The sequence below is a fragment of the Trachypithecus francoisi genome, unplaced genomic scaffold (assembly GCF_009764315.1).
Source record: "Trachypithecus francoisi isolate TF-2019V2 unplaced genomic scaffold, Tfra_2.0 Lachesis_group1, whole genome shotgun sequence".
Classification (NCBI taxonomy): Eukaryota; Metazoa; Chordata; class Mammalia; order Primates; family Cercopithecidae; genus Trachypithecus; species Trachypithecus francoisi.
The window spans coordinates 177338338-177354774 of record NW_022681454.1 but is presented as its reverse complement, the minus strand read 5'-3'; the positions used below and the strand labels follow the sequence as shown (position 1 = coordinate 177354774).

The following is a 16437-nucleotide window of genomic DNA, read 5'->3' as shown; positions in this document are numbered from 1 at the left end:
TCATGTCTTTAAGGCGATATTTATTCAAAAGGCTGTTTTTTATTTTATAACAGCTTTATTAAGATGTATTTTACATACCATACAATGTATAAAGTATATAATTTAGTGGGTTTAATATATGCACAGAGTTGTGCGACCATCCTGAAATCATTTTTGAACGTTTTCTCATCCCCAAAGAAACTCCATACCCACTGGGAGCCATTTCCCATCTCCCTTCTCCCTTGCCTCTCACGCTCTAGGAAACGCAATCTACTTTGTGTCTCTGGATTTGATTTTATTATTATTATATTTTTGAGATGGAGTCTCGCTCTGTCCCCCAGGCTGGAGTGCAGTGGCACAATCTCAGCTCACTGCAACCTCCACCTGCCAGGTTCAAGCAATTCTCCCGCCCCAGCCTCCCGAGTAGCTGGGACTACAGGCATGTGCCACCAAGCCTGGCTATTTTTTTGTATTTTTAGTAGAGAAGGGGTTTCATCACGTTGGCCAGGCTGGTCTTGAACTCCTGACCTCGTGATCCTCCCGCCTCAGCCTCCCAAAGTGCTGGGATTACAGGCGTGAGCCACTGCGCCCTGTCCTGGATTTGATTACTCTGGACATTTCCTGTAAATGAAATTATACAATATGCAGTCCTTTGTGACTGGCTTCCTTCGCTGAGCATCATGTTTTCAAGGTTTATCCATGTTGTAGCATGTAACAACACTGCATTTCTTTTTATTGCTGAATAACATTCCATTGTATGGATAGACCACATTGTATTTATCCATTCTTCAGTTCCTGGACATTTGGGCTGTTAAAGCTTTTTAGCTATTGTGGTTAACCCTGCTATGAACATTTGTGTGCAAGTTTTGTGTGAATATAGGCTTGAAGTTCTCTTAAGTATAGAACTAAGAATGGAATTGCTTGGTCACATGGCAACTCCGTATCTCCCTTTGGGGAATTGCCAAACTGTTTTCCATGGTGCCTACACCAATTTATGTCGCCACCCACAGCATATGAAGGTTTCAATTTATCCATCCTCACCAACACTTGTTACTGTATCTCTTTTTCATCATAGCCATCCTTATGGGTGTTAAGTGGTACTTCAACGTGGCTATTTATTTTTAATGTGATATTGAGTGATAGTGAACCTTTTTTTTTTTTTTTCTTGAGACGGGAATTCGCTCTGTCACCAGGCTGGTGTGGCATGATGTCAGCTCACCGCAACCTCTGCCTCCCAGGTTCAAGCAATTGTCCTGCCTCAGCCTCCTGAGTAGCTGGGACTACAGGCGCCCGGCACCACCCGTAGCTAATTTTTGTATTTTTAGTAGCAACAGGGTTTCACCATGTTGGCCAGGATGGTCTCAATCTCTTGACCCCGTGATCCGCCTACCTCAGCCTCCCAAAGTGCTGGGGTTACAGGCGTGAGCCACCCCCTATGGCCGGTAGTGGACCTTTATGGATTTAAAAAAAAAAAAAGACGTTGCCAGTTATAGTTACCTTTGTCATCTGATAGATTGATGTGCATCATGCTAATTCCATTGTTTTTTAGAGCAGCGTTTCCCAATCTTTTTTCTTTCCTAAGCCATGTCCTCTTGAAAAAATATTAAAAGTGCATGCTACCTGGAGGTTCTCATATACTTCCTAGATTGAGGATTATCTTTACTTGTTTCTGAAACTTTTTTATTTCACAGATCAGTAAAATAAAATTGCCAACTTTGTATTTGGCCATTTACCAACTACATTAACATGATTTCATCAAAGAAAGGACATTTAACCCTCAAAAGAATAGAGTAACTATTTCATGCTAAAGAGTCTTTTTCAAGGCTATTTCATCAACCCCTCTCCCCAACTGTCCTTAATTTCCAGTATGAAAATTCTAATTTCTCATGTGGCTTCCCATAAAACCTCTGGTGAAGACTTACATTGGAATAATGTTACGGATACCGTAGCAGGCCACTGGCCCTCTCTGATAAGTGTATAGCCCAATAGGCAGGCAAATGGGTGAATGAATAGAGAAGCCATGGAGACAGGGATGCTGCCTGAGCCTGAACCAGCAGTGTTCCCCTAGCCACCTCTGTTCCATTTCAAGCAGATCTGTGCCTAAAAATACTGGCCCTGCCTATCTTCATAATTAGAGTAAAATTTTTTCTTTGGTCAGGCATGGTGGCTCACGCCTGTAATACCAGCACTTTGGGAGGCCAAGATGGGCAGATCACCTGAGGTCAGGAGTTCGAGACCAGCCTGACCAACATGGAGAAACCCTGTCTCTACTAAAAATACAAAAATTAGCCGGTCGTGGTGGTGCACGCCTGTAATCCCAGCTACTTGGGAGACTGAGGCAGGAGAATAGCTTGAACCCGGGAGGCAGAGATTGTGGTGAGCCAGGATTATGCCACTGCCCTCCATCCTGAGCAACAAGAGCAAAACTCCATCTCAAATAAATAAATAAATAAATAAATAAAGCAAAAATAAACAAAATAAATTTTTCTTCTCTGATGCAAGCCAAAACATGGAATGAAATGTTGGTAGGCGTTCCCAGTGGAGGCATCAGTGGGGCACATCCAGCACATACTTATCAATCTCGGCCTTTCTAAAAATGGGACAAAGTACCACACGATGCCAAAAAATTGCACAAGGTTCATATGGAGGGTTCTTGCCTGTAAAATTCAGCCTGAGCCTATCACTTAGACCTCTAGGTCCAACTGTCAATTTCCAGGGGATATAAGGGTTTGCAGCACAAGTCAAATGATACCACAAGGAAACAATCAGCCAATGTAGATTGTGGGTGTCTGCAGACAAATGACTCATTTTCTTTAACATACTATAGCATGTGGAAAAGAGACTTACAGAATAAAAGAGACTTAGTGATATAGCAGCCAATTAGTGATTCTCGTTGTATCCTGATTCAAAGAAATCGTCTGTAAAAAGGCATTTTTAAGATGAAGTAGAGCAATTCACGTATGATCTGAATATTAGATTATATTCAGGAATGGTTTTTAGTTTTCTTAAGTGATAAATAGCAAAGGGTTTACTATCCTTTTGTGGTTCATAAGTATGATTATTTCATTTTCACGTTAATGTGTGAGATCAGCAGATCAGCCTCCCTCAAACCTTGTTACTACATCAGCACCACATTACCCATCCAATGTGAAAAAAAAAATCTTTACTAATTATCACCTAGACATGCACACTGAAGTATTTACAAGACACATGTTGTCTGAGATTTCTTTCAAAATACTCAAGAAGGCTGCGCATTGTGGCTCACACCTACAATCCCAGCACTTTGGGAGGGTGTGGTGGAATCAGTTGAGTCCAGGAGTTCGAGACCAGCCCTGACAACATAGCAAGACCTCATTCTACAAAAAATTTAAAAATTAGCTGGGCGTGGTGATATGTGCCTGTAGTCCCAACAACTTGAGAGGCTGAGGTGGGAGAATTGCTTGAGCCCGAGATGTTGAGGCTGCAGTGAGCTGTGATCGTGCTATTGCACTTCAGCCTGGGCAACAGGCCAAAAAAAAAAAAAAAAAAAGCTCAAGAAAAAAAGTTATGTTGGGGAAATGGATGAAAATTAATTGGCAGAAAAATTAACATAAACAGACCCAGAAATGAGACAAATAATAGAATAAGTGGACAAGGACTTTAAGATAGTAACTATACCTATATCCTATATGTTCAAGATGGTAGAGAAAAGTATGCCCATGTTAAAAAGAGACATGGGAAATATTTTTAGAGACCCAATTAAAACTTTTAGAAATAAAACTACATGTCCAAAATAAAAAATATATTGAATGAAATTAATAACAGATTAGAAAGTGCAGAAGAAAAGATTAGTAAACGTGAATATATAGCAGTACAAACTGTCCAAACTAAAACATACAGAGAGAAAAAAAGACTGAAGAAAAGAATAAAACATAAGTGAACTATGGGACAACTGCAGTTAGTCTAACATACGTGTAATTGTGTAACGGAAGTCTGGTGGGAAGAGGAAGCAGAGGATCATAAAAAAAATTTGAAGAAAGAATAACCAAAACATTTCCAAATGTAATACAAACTATTAATCCACAGGTTTAAGAAACGTAACAAATCCCAACACAAGACATGTAAAGAAGACTAGGATAAAATATATCAAAATCAAGTTGTTAAATCTACTAATAAAAAGGAAAAAAAAAAGCAACCAGAAAGAAGATACAGGTATGGAGGAATAAAGATAAGAATGACAGCAAACTTCTTGTTAGAAATAATATAAACCAAAAGATATTGGCAAAGCACCCTTATAGTACTAAAAGACAAAACAAAACAAAAAACACTGTCAACTTAGATTTTTATATCCAGTAACAATATCTTCAAAAGCAAAATCAAAATAAAGACTTTTTCAGACATACAAAACCAAAAGAATTAGTCACCAGTAGACCTACACTATAAGAAATGTTAAGAGAAGTCCCTTAAGAAATCTGGTTTTATACAAAGGAATAAAGAACACCAGAAATGTTCATTCTGTAAGGGGCATTGGGGGGAGCGGGGGAGGTTAATATAAAAGACTCTTTTTTTGTATTTAAAAACAATCTTTGAAACATAATTTTGTAAAGCAAAAATAACCACAATGCATTGTGGGCCTTATAAATAAAGTAAAATTTTTGACAAGAGCACAAAGGCCAATCCAGGATTTCAATTTATTGTTGCAAGTATATGTGAAACAGCATGACATTACTTGATGGTAGATTATGATAAGTTAAAATGCTTATCAGGGGTTGGCAAACATTTTCTGTAAAGGGTCAGTTAGTAAATATTTTAGTCTTTGAAGGCCTTACAGTCTCCGTCACAATTACTCAATTCTACTGTTTTCTTATTCTATTTTATTTTTATTTTTACTTTTTTTTTTTTTGAGACAGGGCTTCACTGTGTTATCCAGGCTATAGTTCAGTGGCGTGATCACAGCCCACTGCAGCCTTAAGCTCCTGAGTTCAAGCAGTCCTCCCATCTCAGCCTCCCAAGTAGCTGGGGCTACAGATGTGTGTCACTACACCCAGCTAATTTTTTTTTTTTTTTTTTTTGGTAGAGGTGGTGTCTCCCTATGTGGCCCAGGCTGGTCTTGAATTCCTGTGATCCTCCCACCTCAGCCTCCCAAAGGGCTGGGATTACAGACGTGAGCTACTGCACCTACCCTCAATACTGTTGTTGTAGTGTACAAGCAGCCAGAGGCAATAAATACACTAATGGGTGTGGGTGTATTTCAATAAAACTTTATTTACAATAACAGGTAAAACTAGCAGATTTGGCTCAGGGGCTATACTTTGCCAACCCCTGATATATACTATAAACCCTAAATCAGTCATTAAAAAAAGAGAGGTATAGCTAACAAACCAACAAACAGATAAATGAAATCATAGAAAATACTCAACAAATTCATAAGAAGGCAAAATGGGGAATGCAATAAATAGAAAACAAATAGTAAGATGGTAGGTTAAACCTAACTATATTAATAATCGCATTAAAAGTAAATGGACTACCAGTCATTAAATGACATAAATCAGAATTGAAGGTAAAAAAAGACCCAACTATATGCTGCTTACAATAAATGCATTTTAAATATGAAAATAATAAAAGGTTATAAGTAAAAAGATGGAAAAAGATACACCATGATAACAGTAATCAAAAGAAAGCTGAATTACTACATAAATATCAAAGTTGATTTCATACCATGGAATATTATCAGAGATGAACAGAGTCATTTCACATTGATAAAGGGGTCAAGTCATTAAAAAAAAGCAGTCTTATATGTTTTTGCACATAATAACAGAGCTTTAAAATGCATAAAGGAAAACTGATAGAATTGCAAGGAGAAATAGGCAATTCCACAATTATACTGAAATATTTCATTTTTGTTTTTGTTTTTCGAGACAGTTTTTTTTGCTTTTGTCGCCCAGGCTGGAGTAAAATGATGCAGTCTCAGCTCACTGCAACCTCCGCCTCCCAGGTTCAAGCAATTCTCCTGCTTCAACCTCCCAAGTAGCTGGGACTACAGGCGCCTGCCACTATATCCAGCTAATTTTTGTATTTTTAGTAGAGACGGGGTTTCACCATGTTGGCCAGGCTGGTCTTGAACTCCTGACCTCAGGTGATCTGCCCGCCTCGGCCTCCCAAAGTGCTGGGATTACAGGCGTGAGCCACTGTGCCTGGCCTATACTGAACTATTTCAGCACTGTCTCTTAGTTATTGATAAAATAGACAGACAACAAATCCGTAAGCGGGCACAAGATTTCAACAAGATGATCAACCAACTGGACCTCGTTGAAATTCCACCCAACAACAGCAAAATATACATTATTTTTCAGTGCACATACAAATCATTCAAGACTAGCTCTGAAACTTTAACAGGATGGTAGGTAAATCGTTCTATCAGAGTCGTTTATCTTTTTATCATTTGAGGACACTATCTCTCTATCACACGCCTTCATGACAGACAGAACAAGAGGAAATAAAAATGACAGAGTACCAGAAACAGAGAGCGCAGTCAAGGCATGCATCAAACCTCCGGGCAAAACTGATCTGCCATGACCAGGAACAGGGCCTAATTAAAACACAAATGACAAGTACTAAATCTTTATTGTGAAATCACAAGGGGAGAAATTAGAAATAGAAATAGGGCTACCTTATTTGGTAGAGTGTAATTTAAATACACATGGTTCATTGGAGACAAAATGAATTGGGGGAAAAATAAACATACAGTCCACACACAACATTTCCCTATACAGTCACACATCACCTAATGGTGAAACGTGTCATTAGGTGAGTTTGTTGTTGGGAAAACGTCGAAGAGTGTATGTACTTAAACAAATCTAAATGGTCCACTACATACCTAGGCTGTATGGTAAAGCCTATTACTCCCAGGCTGCAAATCTGTACAGCACGTGACTATACTGAATATTGTAGGCAGTTGTAACACAATGGTAAGTATTTGTGTATCTAAACATAGAAAATGCACATTAAAAGTACAGCATAAAATATTTAAAATGGTACACATATATGGGGCACTTACTATGAATAAAGCTTGCAGAACTGGAAGTCGCTCTGGGTAAGTCAGTGAGTGAATGGTGAGTGAGTGTGAAGGCCTAGGATATTGCTGTACACCACTCTAGACTTTATAAACACTTTTAGGCTACACTAATTTTTTTTTTTTTCTTGAGACAGAGTCTCATTCTGTTGCCCAGGCCTGAGTGCAGTGGCATGATCTCGGCTCACTGCAACCTCCGCCTCCTGGGTTCAAGCAATTCTCCTGCCTCAGCCTTCCAAGTAGGTGGGACTACAGGTGTGTGCCACCACTCCCAGCTAATTTTTGTATTTTTAGTAGAGACGGGGTTTCACCATGTTGGTCAGGCTGGTCTTGAACTCCTCACCTCAGGTGATCCACCCACCTTGGCCTCCCAAAGAGCTGGGATTACAGGCATGAGCCACCGTGCCCAGCCACTAAATTTATTTTAAAAATGTCTTTCTTCAACAATAAACTAACCTTAGCTTACTGTAACTTTCTTACTTTATAAACTTTTTAAAAAACATATTTTGACTCTTTTGTAATAACAGCTTAAAACACACATTGTATAGTGACTTATATATACACATTTTCTTTCTTTATATCCTTAGTCTCTAAGTTCTTTTCTGTTTTTAACTTTTATTTATTTTTTTTTACTTTTTAAATTTTTTTTGGTGAAAAACACACGAACACACACATTAGCCGAGGCCTACACAGGTAGGATCATCAGTATCACTGTCTTCCATCTTCACATCCTGTCCCACTGGAAGGCCTTCAGGGGAAGTAACAGGCACGCAGCTGTCATCCCCGGGGATAACAATGCTTTCTTCCGGATACCTCCTGAAGGACCTGCCTGAGTTTTACTTAACTTTCGTTAATAGGTAGACAGAATACACTCTAAAATAATGATAAAAAGTACAGTTTAAGGCCGGGCGCGGTGGCTCAAGCCTGTAATCCCAGCACTTTGGGAGGCCGAGACGGGCGGATCACGAATGAAACCCCGTCTCTACTAAAAAATACAAAAAACTAGCCGGGCGAGGTGGCGGCGCCTGTAGTCCCAGCTGCTCAGGAGGCTGAGGCAGGAGAATGGCGTAAACCCGGGAGGCGGAGCTTGCAGTGAGCTGAGATCCGGCCACTGCACTCCAGCCTGGGCGACAGAGTGGGACTCCGTCTCAAAAAAAAGAAAAAAGAAAAGAAAAAAGTACAGTTTAGTAAATACATAAACCAGTAAAATAGTCATTTATTGCCATCATCAAGTATTATGTACTGTACATAATTGTATATGTGATACTTTTGTATGACTGGCAGCCCAGTATTTACAACAAAAACATGTGAGCAATGCATCACACTACCATGTGACAATGAATATGGTAGCTATGATATCACTGGGCAAGAGGAATTTTTCAGCTCCTTTTTTTTTTTTTTTTTTTTTGAGACGAAGTCTCGCTCTGTCACCCAGGCTGGAGTGCAGTGGCCGGATCTCGGCTCACTGCAAGCTCTGCCTCCCGGGTTCACGCCATTCTCCTGCCTCAGCCTCCCAAGTAGCTGGGACTACAGGCGCCCGCCACCTCGCCCGGCTAGTTTTTTGTAGCTTTTAGTAGAGACGGGGTTTCACCGTGTTAGCCAGGATGGTCTCCATCTCCTGACCTCGTGATCCGCCCGTCTCGGCCTCCCAAAGTGCTGGGATTACAGGCTTGAGCCACTGCGCCCGGCCTCAGCTCCTTTATAATCTTAGGGGCCCACCATTGTCCATGCAGTTTGTCATTGACTGAAATGTCATTGTTTGGCACATGCCTGTACATTATGTTTTGCATTGCTTTGAAGAGATAATTTAATGCTAATCCACTAATTTAATTATGACAGGAACTCATGACTCTACAAGTCACCAAATGATTAAAGTGAAACAGAATCCCCTCTAACCAAATAGAAGGCAAAATATGTAAAAACTTTCAGAGATCAAGCCACAAAAGAGACTTGTCATGTGTGGGCCTAGGAAATACCAGCTATGTAGACAAATAGTGATGGGGAAATAGAATTTTAACCCTGGAATCTTAACATTAAAAAGCTTTTAGTTGGTTTTTTTTCACTGTTGATCCCTTAATCTTGTTTCTTCTGACAATGACATTTTTTGCTCAAGGTTAGAGCTGTAATTTCAGTGGAGTGGAATGAACGTCCTTGGCCTTCTGCAGGCACAGGCCCTGGAGTTTAATTCCGTTCCCCTAGTGAGAAGCTGCAGGCCTTGTAGCATGTCCGGTAACCTCTTCTGCAGCCACCTTCCCACACCAGGGTAGGCTGTGATCAGGAGCCAGTTATCAGCTCTAATCCTACAGACACACAGTTGCTCACCTGGACGTTTCAGCAAGATTGTGAAGCTACATGGAGGAATTCACAGTGCTGTGGATGTGATCAAGTGTTCTCACCAAAATACCTGGGCAAGGAATTGGTGCTAAAAGACCCTAGGCCAACTTCCAGGTCCATGCTGTCTAACAGGAATATGTGAGCCACACATGAAATGTTAAACCTTTTCACAGCCATGTTTGGAAAAGCAAAAAGAAATCAAGTAAAATTAATTTTAGTGATGAGTTTTATTTAATCCATTATATCCAAATAGTAGTGTTCCTACATACAATCAATATAATCATTATTAATGAAATATTTTACTTTATTCTAAGTCTTCAAAATCTGGAGCATATTTCATACTTTCAGCACGTGTGAACTTGGACTGGTCACATTACAGGTGCCCAACAGTCACATGTGGCTCCTGGCTACCGTATAGGACAGTGCAGTACCAAATGATTGATGGTGGAATGGGTAGACAAGAAAACCTTCGGCAATATACAAGTATAAAGTCAATATTTTTATTATTGGGGAAAATACGCAGTGCTAATATCTTACATGTTCAGTTCTGCCTTGCAGAGGGTGCGGTGGAATGGGGAACTCTGGTCAGCATCAGCTCCCAATGTGAGCTAAGCCTTCTGCTCACTGGACTATGAAACTTGTTCATACAGGCTTAGAAATGTGGGTCATGGTGAATATGTAATTTGTAAGTCCTAAGAGAAAAAAGAATTACTAATAGCTAGGGAATTATTAAGAGAACCAGACCAAAGCTATTCTGCACGTTTTGCCATTTAATAGCATTTTCAGAGCCCAAACTCTTGGTGAGAACCAAGCTCTGCCTGGGAAATGATGGTGCTCAGATATCCTGTCTCATGGACCAGCTCATTCTCGCTCTTTTAGTTACATTAAATTCATAACCCCCTCCTTCCACTGCCGCCACCCACCACGTCAGCACCACTGTGTGTACACCACTGTTCTCCTCCACGTATGTTTTATAGATGGTGCTCACATGACTGGAAATTTGCTCACTGTGATTCAGGAAGAGACATCTACCTCTCTTGCAGGAACTCTCACTAGACCATTGCCTGACAGTATGAAAAGACCCAGCAGTTCCAAGTTGAGGTTAAGAAAGTAAGTGTGCCAATTAAGTTAAGCCTAAAATTATATAAGAATAAACCCTTTTTAAAATCACTAACATGGTGAAACCCCGTCTCTACTAAAAATACAAAAATTAGCCGGGCATAGTGGTGCGCGCCTGCAATCCCAGCTGCTCAGGAGGCTGAGGCAGGAGGATCGCTTGAACCTGGGAGGCAGAGGCTGCAGTGAGCCAAGATTGTGCCACTGCACTCCAACCTGGGTGACAGAGTGAGACTCCATCTTAAAAATAATAATAATAAAATAAAATAGCTTACACTTGTATTCATTACCCATTTCTGTATAACAAATTACTCCAAAATTTAGTGGCTTAAAATAACAAACATTTATTACCTCACAGCTTCTGGGATCAGAAATTTGGGAGTGGTTTGGTTGGTGACAAACAAAATGTCATCTGAAGGCTTGACTGGGACGAGAAGATTCACTTCCAAGAGGGCTCACTGACATGGTTGTTGGCAGGAGGCCTTAGTTCTTTACCACATGGGCCTCTCCACAGGGCTGCTTGAGTGTCCTCACTGCATGGCAGCTGGCTTCCCCCACAGTAGGTGATCCAAAAGAGAGAGCAGAGAGAAAGTCACACCACCTTTCTTCCCTAGTCTTGGAAGCCACACATGCCCACTTTCACCACACTCTATTCACTGGAAGTGAGTGACTAAGACCAGCCCCCACTCAAGGGGAGGGAAATTAGGCTCCACCTTTTGAAGGCAGGAGCATATTTTCTTTTTTTTTTTTTTTTTTTTTTTTTTTTTGAGGCGGAGTCTCGCTCTGTCGCCCGGACTGGAGTGCAGTGGCCGGATCTCAGCTCACTGCAAGCTCCGCCTCCCGGGTTTACGCCATTCTCCTGCCTCAGCCTCCCGAGGAGCTGGGACTACAGGCGCCCGCCACCTCGCCCGGCTAGTTTTTGTATTTTTTTTTAGTAGAAACGGGGTTTCACCGTGTTAGCCAGGATGGTCTCGATCTCCTGACCTCGTGATCCGCCCGTCTCGGCCTCCCAAAGTGCTGGGATTACAGGCTTGAGCCACCGCGCCTGGCCTCATATTTTCAACTCAAAGAGTTCAGGGGCATCTTTTAAAACTGCCACAACATTTGTTGGATATACTTTTCTACAGCAGTTCCTCCTGACCTCCCTCACACCCAGACTCTACTGCTAAGTTCTGCAGCATCAACTGGGAAGGCTCCTGGCCCACGAGATATCTTCCCACCAGCCACATCAGGGCCCCGGACACAGGTCTTAATACACAGCCCAAGCCAGGGCTTGTTAAACTGCAGGTTTTCACCCACTGGTAGATCTTGGCCAGTTTTTTTTTTTAATAGATGAGATGAGAAAAATATGTGTATGTATTCCGTGTAGTAAGCATAGATTTCATAAAACATTTATTTCAATTCATTCATTCATTTGCACAACAAATAGTCTTTGGGGACCTATGATGTGCCAGAAACTGTTTGGGGCACTTGACACATGAATGAAGAAAACAAAGACCCCTGTTCTCCAGGAGCTAACAGTCTAGTGGAAGGATCCAGACCATAAAAATAACCATAGTAAAATCAAGAATTTAGTATGCTCAAAGGTTGGACAGGAAAAGGAAAAGCAGGGCAACATAAGGTGGTTCAAGAGTGGTAGGGGTGAGTTGCAACTGTAAATAAGGTAAATAGGTAAGCATACTTGAGACAGTAGTAAACATATGATGTGTACATACATATGTGTTGATATGGTTTGGATCTGTGTCTCCACCCAAATCTCATGTCAAATTGTAATCCCCAGTGTTATAGGTGAGGCCAGGCGGGAGGTGATGGAATCATGGGGATGGCTTCTCCTGGCTTAACACCACCCCCCTTGATGTTGTCATGGCAATAGTGAGTGAGTGAGTTATTGTGAGATCGGGTTGTTTAAAAGTGTGTAGTACCTCCTCCCTCTCCCTCTTCCTCCTTCTCTGGCCATGTAAGATGTTCCTGCTCCCTCTTTGCCTTCCACCATGATTATACGTTTCCTGAGGCTTTCTCAAAAGCTGATGCTGCTTTGCTTCCTGTACAGCCTGTAGAATGATGAGCCAATTAAACCTCTTTCCTTTATAAATTACCCAGTATCAGGTATCTCTCTGTGGCAATGTGAGAACACACTAATATATATGTAACATATGTATGTGTATGTATGTGTGTTTGTGTGCACCTGCGTGTATATATCTATGTGTGTACTGAGTCTGTTATAAAATTAATTTCATACCATGAATCATACCAGCAAATCCAAAAAACACTGCCCCTAGACCATGATCTGGCCTAGATACCATGGGAAGGAAGAAGACAGGGAGGAGAAGAGGAACACCCCATTCCCCTCAGTTCCCAGAACCAGAGCCAGTATCTCCTTGGTAAGGAAAGAGGCACAAGCTCTAGGCTGGTGTGGAGTGCCATCTCAAATCAGGAAATTCTTCACCTTTTTAACCTTGCTAAACCCAAGCCATTTAATTAAAAAAGCCACCCCAACCTTTAGCAAGCTCAATACTAAGTTCACAATTGCAATAGACTGTAATGCGTATTGCATAAAGAATAAAGCTGCTGTGTTGGAGAAACATGGTGGGGTTTTCATCCTAATGAGGTAGGAGGTGGAGGAAGAATTCCAGGGAATTTCCTAAAAATAAGAGTTGGGGGAAAGACTATATGGGAAGAAAGGATTTCTATAGTCTGTGCAGAGTCTTGGATGGGAGAAAACATATGACCTAGAAAGAAGGCGAGTACTAGAGTTCTAAGCTGTGGGCTGGTGAAGTGGTGAGATCAGAGCCAGACTGATTGTAAACCCAAGTGAAGTTCATGTTAAAGAGTCTGAACTTGATCCTGAGAGCAATGCAGTGCCACTGAAGAGTTTTAAGCAGGGAGAGATCTGTATTTTAGAACTATTTTAGAACACTGAGCCTCGTGAAGGTAAATAGCAAAGATCCTCAAAGTGCAGTGTGAGCAACCCATGAAGTGTGCAAAGCAGGCTGTTGAAGGTGGGAAGACTATATGAGATACACATTTTACCAAAAAAAAAAGTATTGGCTGGGTGCACGCCTGCAATCTCAGCACTTTGGGAGGCCGAGGTAGCCAGATTACTTAAGCCCAAGAGCTCAAGATCAGTCTGGGCAACATGGCCAAACCCCGTTACTGCAAAAAAACAAAAATTAGCCCAGCGTGGTGGTGGGTGCCTGTAGTTCCAGCTACTTGGGAGACTGAGGCAGGAGGATCACTTGAGCGTGGGAGGTCGAGGCTGCAGTGAGCTGTGATCGAGCTGTTGCACTCCAGCCCGGGCAACAGAATGAGATCCTGTCTCGAAAAGAAAAATGTATTAAGCTTTACAAAACTGTAATATCTAGATTTCAGCATATAATTATATGTAAAAGTAAATATATTGGGAGTACATACTAAAATTTTGTGCTGATGGGATGTGCAGTCAAACACGTTTAGAGACCCCGGCCATAGGAGATGACCTGGAAGAATGCCCGGGAGACGGCTCCCCCTCAGCTTCTGCTTCGTAGGTTTGTTTCCACTCCGGGGAAGCAGGGCCCCTCCCAAGACTTTGTTCACAACGGAGGCTTACAGCAGGAACCCAAAGCACTGCTTGCTCAATGATGTATAGACTAAGTGGAAGAATTTCTTGGCTATGCATCCCAACTCTGGCCTCAGCAGCACGCTTTCCAGGAAAGGGAGGAACTCAGGTGTTCCAAGATAGAAGGAACAGAAACAGGAAGTGCTGGCAGGACTCAGGGGAGGGAAGTTAGCAGGGCCACTTGGCCGACAGCCTCAAGGTTAAGGAGCCTCAAGTTTTGGCTACTGTTCAATGACAAGTCTGTGCAGAGGAACACAGTGAGACTTTTTCACAAATGCAGACTTTGACCTTGAGCGACACCGTTTTCTAAGAGGCATGCATTAGCCATTACAGAGTCTGTTGCCATGGAGACTCATGAGTGGCCGCTGTTTGTGAGAGTGAAGAGCTCAGGCTGTACTTCTGGAAGATGGAGTTTTGTGGTGTTGAAACTCCTCCTATACATTTGGTGGCCTCTCTCCAAGAGAGCACTTTGAGATATGAAAAGACTGTGCGCGCTCCTTGTAGATGGTGAGCATGTGGCTTAATGAGGAACCTTTGAATACACAGATTTCCTCATTTGACCTGGCTTAATGAGAGGTTTTCCTTTGAAATGTTTTTTATTTGGTATTTATTTTTTGCTTAGCTTTAAATTGAATTTATGTAAAACAGGAGTTTGCAATCACCTTTTGTTTTGTCATGCATGCCCTTTTAAAATATCTGCTCTGTGTACTATTTTTAGACTATTTTAATCTTTTACGATCCTCATCACTTGCCATTAAATAATTGTTGTCAATTGCACACTGAATTTTTTTTCAAATGTCAGCCTCATCCGGAATACAATTTAAGTAGAAACTAACCACAAATAATGTAAGAATTTAGATACTGCAGGTTTACAAATTTTTATTTGGCTCACAATGTATTAGGCAATCATTTTATTGTTATCCCACGGTTCATTATTAGATCCTATGGAAATCTATCGCCACTGGTACTAGTTCAATATGAGGGTGGAAGGGAGGGGGACCTCAAAAAATCTAAGGGCTACCTGGTTTCACTGAAGATCCTTAGAAGTTGTTTAGACTAGAGTGTGACCGTGAAGAAAAATTTAAGACCCATTCAGGAGGTTAAAGCAGTAGAATTGCGTTGTACTGAGTGTGGAAGGTGAAGACAGGCAACAACTGGAGACAACACCGAGGGTCCTGCTTGTGACCTGCATGGTGGTTCCACTCCCTGAGATAGGGAACCATTGAAGAGGAAAAGTTTTTAGCTAGTAGACAACAGCAAATTCATTCCTGAACATGTTGAGCTTGAGCAACTTTATCTTTGTATTAAATATCTATTGTAGGCTGGGCACGGTGGCTCACGCCTGTAATCCCAGCACTTTGGGAGGCGGAGGCGGGTGGATCACGAGGTCAGGAGATCAAGACCATCCTGGCTAACATGGTGAAACCCCGTCTCTGCTAAAAACACAAAAAATTAGCTGGGCGTGGCGGCGGGCGCCTGTAGTCCCAGCTACTAGGGAGGCTGAGACAGGAGAATGGCGTGAACCCGGGAGGCAGAGCTTGCAGTGAGCCAAGATCGGGCCACTGCACTCCAGCCTGGGCGATGAGCAAGACTCCATCTCAAAAAAAAAAAAAAAATCTATTGTAGAGATGGGGTCTTGCTATGTAGCCCAGGCTGCTCTTGAACTCTTGGACTCAAGTTATCTGCTCACCTCAGCCTCTCAAATGCTGGGATTAGAGGCATGAGCCCCTGCACCTGGCTACAAGAAACTTCTTAGCCGGGCGAGGTGGCGGCGCCTGTAGTCCCAGCTACTCGGGAGGCTGAGGCAGGAGAATAGTGTAAACCCAGGAGGCGGAGCTTGCAGTGAGCTGAGATCCGGCCACTGCACTCCAGCCTGGGAGACAGAGCCAGACTCCATCTCAAAAAAAAAAGAAACTTCTGAGACATCCAAATGGAGAAGTAAAGTGGAGAAGATCTGGAGTTGAGAATAGAAGTTTGGGCTAGCAATGTTAATTTGGAAGTTGTCATATAGATAATGATTGAAGCTATCAGCAGAGCTGAGATGAATGGAGATCTTAGAAATCTCAAGAAGACTATTGGCTGGGCACGATGGCTCATGCCTGTAATCCCAGCACTTCCAGAGGCTGAGGTGGGTAGATCACCTGAGGTCAGGAGTTTGAGACCAGTTTGGCCAACATGGTGAAACCCCATCTCCACTAAAATACAAAAACTAGCCCTGCGTGGTGGCGGGCGCCTGTAATCCCAACTACTCGGGAGGCTGAGGCATAAGAATCACTTGAACCCGGGAGGCAGAGATTGCAGTGAGCTGAGATTGTGCCACTGCACTGCAGCCTGGGTGACAGAGTGAGACTTTGTCTCAAAA

At 42.0% G+C, this 16437-nt stretch overlaps 1 pseudogene; it reads left to right on the top strand.

Annotated features, from left to right (window-relative positions):
• Positions 1-3012: 3012 nt before the first annotated feature.
• LOC117086556 lies at positions 3013-3127 on the top strand (annotated as a pseudogene).
• Positions 3128-16437: the final 13310 nt, after the last annotated feature.